Below are 6686 nucleotides of genomic sequence, written 5' to 3'. Positions count from 1 at the left end.
CGGGTGGATTCTTTAGTTGGTTTTATGAAATGCTATATGAGCAGCAAATCATTAGTGTAGCAGCAATATATCAAAGAGACAGTGGGGAGAGCACTGACACCTTCAAATTACCCTTCTGCAATCTTGTTATCACACAGTGGCTTACATATACATCCAGCAGAAAGTGAGCAACATTAGCATTCATTTCGGTCCTTTATCTGACCATCGGGTGGATGTAAGTCCAATGTATACTGTCATTTTACCTCTAGTCTGGTCTCCAGCAACCCACTGGGTGAAATAACTGTTTCTTTAGCCACTAAATGCTCCACTGTGTTCACCAACTACTCTGATGGGAGCAGTGAGACTGAACCTAAACCGGCCATGAAATTAAGACAATAAGTGCTCCCTCGAGCTGAAGGGAACTGCTGGTTGGTCACTTCAAGCAACGTCTTTCCCATAAACATAGTCATTTATTTGATTCATCACTAATAATAAAATTAGTTTACTTCAGCTTAGTCTCCACATGTATAATAGTCTTTCAAATGAAAGGGAAAGAACTGTGAAGCATTGTTCAGCTTTAGTTCTGAATAGCTGTTGTCACCTTGTGTGTTTTTAATCACTCTTACACTTACAAGGTTTGTGAGTATTGTTGTTGTAATGATGAGTGTGGAATGACTTTAATGAGTTTTTGAATGGATTCAAGCCAATCACAGCTGCGAGCTAATTGCCAACCCAGAGGAATTATTAGTATTTATTTGGTTGACTCATTAAAATGCAGACACCATCAACACGTCACGCTCCAGCTGTAGCCTTTGATGGCCACACCTGAGTTCTGGACTTTTGAAAAGTGTGAGGTGTTACGTGTCACTTCCTCCACCTCTTCTTATGTCATCACCATCCTCAAGTTCCTGTTATGTTTACATTCTTCCAGAGCCCTGGCCAACTGGACCATTAAAAATGAAGAAGGTACACGGAGACGGCATGTTTAATGCATGGTCTCATCTCCTGCCGCTGAGGCTGCCTCCGCTTTTTCAGGATGCTGTTTGCACAAACACACTCTCTGTGACAGGAATGAGCACTACATGGCACAGGCCAGAGGTAAAAGATGGCACTCTGAGTTCCAGGGCTTTGAGTCTGAATCGCAGAAAGCTAGCAGGTATCCTCTGGGTTGATATTAGAGGTTGAACAGGACAGAGAAACTAGGCCCCGGGGTTGACACATGAAAGATGTCTTTGAAGCATGCTACACTGGGAATGGTAGATTTGAGGAATCACATATGCTTCTTTGCTTCTATAGAATAAGTATTTTAGGGGTGGCCCTGGGTGATTTACTATTTATTCTTACACACAATGAAAAGAGATCAAGAGAGTTTTATTTATGAGGATGGATTAGCTTCACACCATCTGAACAGTTTCCAGGCTCATCCTTCTATCATAAAAAGTCATATAATAAAACATTTGTGGAAATGGTGACACTGAGTAAAGTGCTGCAGAATTAGACAACCTGCAAGAATATTCTTCATTCTTCTCAGTTTTCAATCAGAAGTAAAGCTCAAATTAATAATGTGGTAAAATACTGTATATATTCATGAGTAAACTGGAAACATAAATTTGATACTTTCAGAATGTTTTGATGGTTGGATCTGAATAACTTTTCAAAACCAGTATTTAAAGTAACACATTGAAACAAAGTGATATTAGAAAAATCCTATTGGGCAAGCTCAATTCATTTTGCACTTCAGGTATAATATGATGTCATGTGACACTGGAAATTTGTGTGTATGTTGCTGCCAAATTAGCTCTTTAGTGGACAGAATTGGCTGCGTTCTGAACTATATTCAGCATTACTGTAATTATTAGAGAAATATAGAGGATATATAGGACATTAGTTTTTACAGCCTGGATCCAGTCCCAAAAATCACATTTTTGTTGCAAGAGATAATCCACTAATTTACTAAATGACCCTTTAAATTATTTGATTGGTGGAGTGGCTATTTTGTCATCCTACAATGACATCTTTAAAGCTGCTTTCCACCATTGTTTAGGTGAATGTTATTTTCATTCGATTGTTCAAAGCAGATCACTGCCAGTCGTTTGAATGGCAAAATTGAAAATTTAGGAAATTATGGGAATGGAAGTGTTTCCTGTTTTCCATTTCCTAATGTAAGTTCACCTTTGTTAAATGTATATTTTAGAATCAAAGTACCTCAATATTTGTTGTAATGAAACCATCACTGTACCCTAATCTAATAATTTGAGGTGACACAGGAAGTTGGCCTGGGTGCCAGATGGCTGTTTCACTGGTAATTACAGATGTTTCTTTGAATTAAGCCCATGACACCTCACGAAAACACAACACTAAATTCCAGTCTCGCAGATCCACTCCACCTCCTCACCTGCTCTCAGTGCTTTCACTCCACACAGCCACACCACAACTCCAAACTGCAATCGGACTAAACTCTACAGCACTTCACCCAGTGGACCCTTTCATCAGTGATGACCACTTACATGCTTTTCCCCTCTCCTTACTCTTCCATCTTTAACCTTTCAACCATCACTTCGCCTAGCTTGGATGTTATTGTTGGCCACTTTACTCAAAAGGAAAATCAAGTGAGGTCAAGCAGAACAATTAAGGGACAAGGTCATGAGGATGTGACTCTGCTGAAGAAGAGCTCTCGAGCTGCTTTACTGTTGCTTTCATCAAGATGGTTTAAAATGTTAATTTGCTTTAGAGCTGTTTCTTGTTAATTAATGACTGCGGGGCCTCCGGTGATTTATCTCCACACCAGGCTGTTACTTTGCATTAGTTACACAGTCAAAGTAGAGTTTACATGTCCCTAATCGTTGTGTAAACACACTTTTTGTCACTTAAGTGAGCTGGTTTCCTAGTTACTACTGCTTTCTAGTTAGATATTCACACCACCAAATACAGGCTACCCTCTGTGCACAGTGATGTAAAGCCAACATGAGCATTGTTGTGTCCCAGTTCAGGGGTGCATCCTTCAGTAGCTGCATTTTGAAGACTGGTTGCGTCACAGCAGAGCGACTAGCTGTCCCATTTCAAAGGCTCCTTCAAATGCAGCAGAGAAATACGGCCTTCTTTGGACTCCGATGGACAGGTTCAAACCATAGGTTTAAACTAATGAACTAGTAAATTAATTTTTAATTCAAATATGTGATTAAAAGTTTATTATTACATGAATTCCCCAAGGGTGAAAACCTGACATGGTTGCTTCTCTGCAATACTAGGCTAGTTAGCTTTTAGTGGCACAAACTGAAGTAATAACATGTTGGATCATCAAAATAGAATATTTAACATTTAAGTAGGTGAATTTATCTTTACCATATATATATATATATATATATATATATATATATATGTGTGTGTGTGTGTGTGTGTGTATATATATATATGTATATATATATATATTTGCCAGAAGATAAATAGCTGTGGCTGTATTTCACCAGATTACTGTCATTTAGCGTTCTTGCTTTATAGGTGGTAGCGGCAGGAACTGCATTTGACTTGACTTGTACATTTAAGACAGAATAACTGTAGACCAGATCCTCTCTGCAGCATCCTTGTCTCAGCTGGACAGTTGCGTGTTTCCTCTCAGGCATACATGATTGGAAAGTGTGTTGCCACAGGTTCTCTTTATGCCTTACCTCCCCAACCTCAGCAGTCTATGACCTCAAATGGTTTCCAAATCCAACATGCTTTAAAATCTTGAAAGCGTACTTCAAAATCCATTAAGTCACTAAGAAAAGGATTTGAAATCCAAGGGAGAGGTTTTCTTTACGCTCTCTCTCCCCACGGCTCATATCACGGTGCATTTGTGGATCTGAAGATATTAATTTTTCAACTACTCCGCCTCAGCTCTTTTCTCTGCCTATATATAAATATATATAGATATACTGTATATGCAGACACACCTCACATTCCACCAGTCTATTGTTTTCCTCAAGTCTGTCCTATTCCCACAAAGGACCCACTAAAATGTCCTGTCCTGGTATGAAGAGCATAGGCAAAACTAATCTACTGAATTTAAAGCGTGTCACAGACTTTGGGGTTTCTGCCTTCAAGGCGCAGGGATTAGAGGATAATTGGAGCTGCTCTGTTTTGCTAAAGATGCTTTGCTGGCTATCAGCTGAAGCTACTTTTTTCTCTTGCCGCTCAAGTCAACAACTCTGTTATGACAAACAGGAAGATGAAGACGGCAGAATATTCAGCATAGTGAGGAATCAGCAAGGCAGGGGAGGCGTTGGTAATAAGTCTGTCCTTCCCTGGGATGTTCTTACAAAGGAAAGTGCAAGCTTTTGAGAAAGAGGGCAGAGGAGGACAGGAAGGAGAGAGGAAGAGACATTAAGAAGACAGAGCATAAACAGGAAGACAGATTGAAATACCAAAAAAAAAAAAAAAAAAAAAAGTTCTCTTCCTTGTTATCTTGATGTGGGACACCGTGAAGACGCTGTCTGCACTGCGTGAAGAGGAAGAATAAAACAACTAAAAGTATGTAACTAGATTTAAAACTTAAAAGATTTTTCATCTTAAAGACCATATATTCCCAACTTCCCATACTCAACAGACTTCTCTGAGTTGCAGCCATATTATTTAAATTTTCCCCTTGACCCCACCTGACCTTCAAGATAATATATCATATTTAAAATCTGATAAATTTCTACCATGACTGCACTTTTTCAAATGATCAAAATAGTTTTTTCTTCCAATGATTAAGCACAAGAAATGTATTTTACTAATGTCATCCAGAGTACCGTCTCTGGATCAGGTTGTGTTGCTTCCTTGATTTTGTTTTGTTTTTGTTAAATCCCTCTTGAGTGTTGCACATTGCTGTAAACAAAAACACTGTTCGATTTTTTTTTTTTTTACCAATTACTGAATTCATTAATTTCATGCAATTCTTGTGCACGAAAGTGAGAAAAATAAATCATTATCTGCGCTCCCTGTACTGTAGCTGTATTGATTCAATTTGCTCGGTTTTTCTGTCTGCACTTACTGTAAGCTATGGCAGTCCTTTCCTGAACTTGTGTGTTTGTACCGCTCTTACAATCCATTTGGAGTGAAATCCAAATGTTACATGAGACCCCGAAGCAGAGACGGAGGGTGTATAAAAATTTACCTTGCAAACCAGCAGAGTACTTTGAAGTACCACATTTTATATTATCTCAAATTACCTACGTTTATTGTGAAAGTCAAATGAAAACACCTGTAGCCCAAAGAGTAATTTACTGTAGCGCATTTGTTAATGTTGATCTACTGCACAATTAAGGAGCTTGAAGCATCTTTATGTCACTGTTTGAATATAAGCTGCTGTTTCAGCTACATTATAAGCCTATAAAATGAATTGTATCTTGAGTGTAAAATTGTTCAGTTAATTAGAGGTTGCCAAGTTCATTATGTGAAAGGCAGTGTAAAAGTGTAAAAGTATAAAAATGCAAGACCAGGCTTCAAGACAGCGCTGAGGCGTCTATCTGGGCATACGATCTGACAGCACTGTCAGTCAGATTGATCTGTGATCTCTATCACTGAGCACTATCAATCCCTCTTTCATTCAGCACTTAAAAGAAACAACCATGAGAATTACACCTCCCCAATCCTCCCTATGCTTTCTGATGGTGTTATATATCCCCTGATCTATAAACCAAAGCAAAGACGTAACGGAAGTGAATGAAATGACACTGAGGAAAGAGGAAATGAAAGAAAACAATAATGATAATAGATGGAAAAGAAAGACAGAGAAGAGGATGATGTTAATGATGTCACTTTTTGTTGTCAGGTTAACAATTATAACTGGATATCATTCACATTTCACTTGACATTTATCAACCCATCCTCTAAATCCCATGTGAATCCAAAAGGTCTTGTCATACCTGATAACATTTAGATTAAAAATCACGTTGCAAGTGATAGGACGAACAACAGTTTATCATAGCCCAAACAGAGGTAGCCTAATACGGTAAAATGAGGTCATCAAAGTGGCATGAGCAGGGGTAATTCTTTCGGATGTTAGATAACAGTTTTTATATTTAAAAATAATCTTCCTGTAATTACTTTCATCTCCTCTTTCTCAATTGTTATTAAAGATCTCCTGAACTCTGGAGTTTTTGCCTGGGTTGAAGGCCAAGTGTAATAAAGAGCGCTGCTTCATTTCAGATCATATTCCTTTCCTTATCTAATCCCATTAAGGCTCACGCTTCAGGAAATAGGAGTGCCTCCTGGTAATGAAGAAATACATTAACTGAGCAACAAAATGGCCTCACTGCACAAAGCCTGTTTTCTCCTTCAGTAATCCCGACGACATCTTTCTGTAGATCTCACAGTGATTTACATGGCTGGTTTTGTCTTTATATATATATATATATATATATATATATATATATATACGCACACACACTGCAGATACACGGCAGTGATGATTGCATTTAGTAAAACTGCATTTTTCAGTAAGGTAACAGTATGTGAAGCTACTGTCCAACAAAAATGAAATCAGGATGACAAGGTAAGCAGATGCATTATGCTGCGTAAGCCTTCATCGCGGCTCCTCAAGGCCTTTGAAACCCAGATTTTAAATATGAAGGCTCTTCACTGTCAGCTTCTAAAGCTCGAATGTCCTATTGTTTATGTATGATGGTAAGCGATCCACAAACAGGCGTTAATACTACCCAGAGTTAAAAGAGGTAGAGAAAACT

The sequence above is a fragment of the Seriola aureovittata genome, chromosome 21, assembly GCF_021018895.1.
Source record: "Seriola aureovittata isolate HTS-2021-v1 ecotype China chromosome 21, ASM2101889v1, whole genome shotgun sequence".
Lineage (NCBI taxonomy): Eukaryota > Metazoa > Chordata > Actinopteri > Carangiformes > Carangidae > Seriola > Seriola aureovittata.
This window is presented reverse-complemented; position numbering follows the sequence as displayed.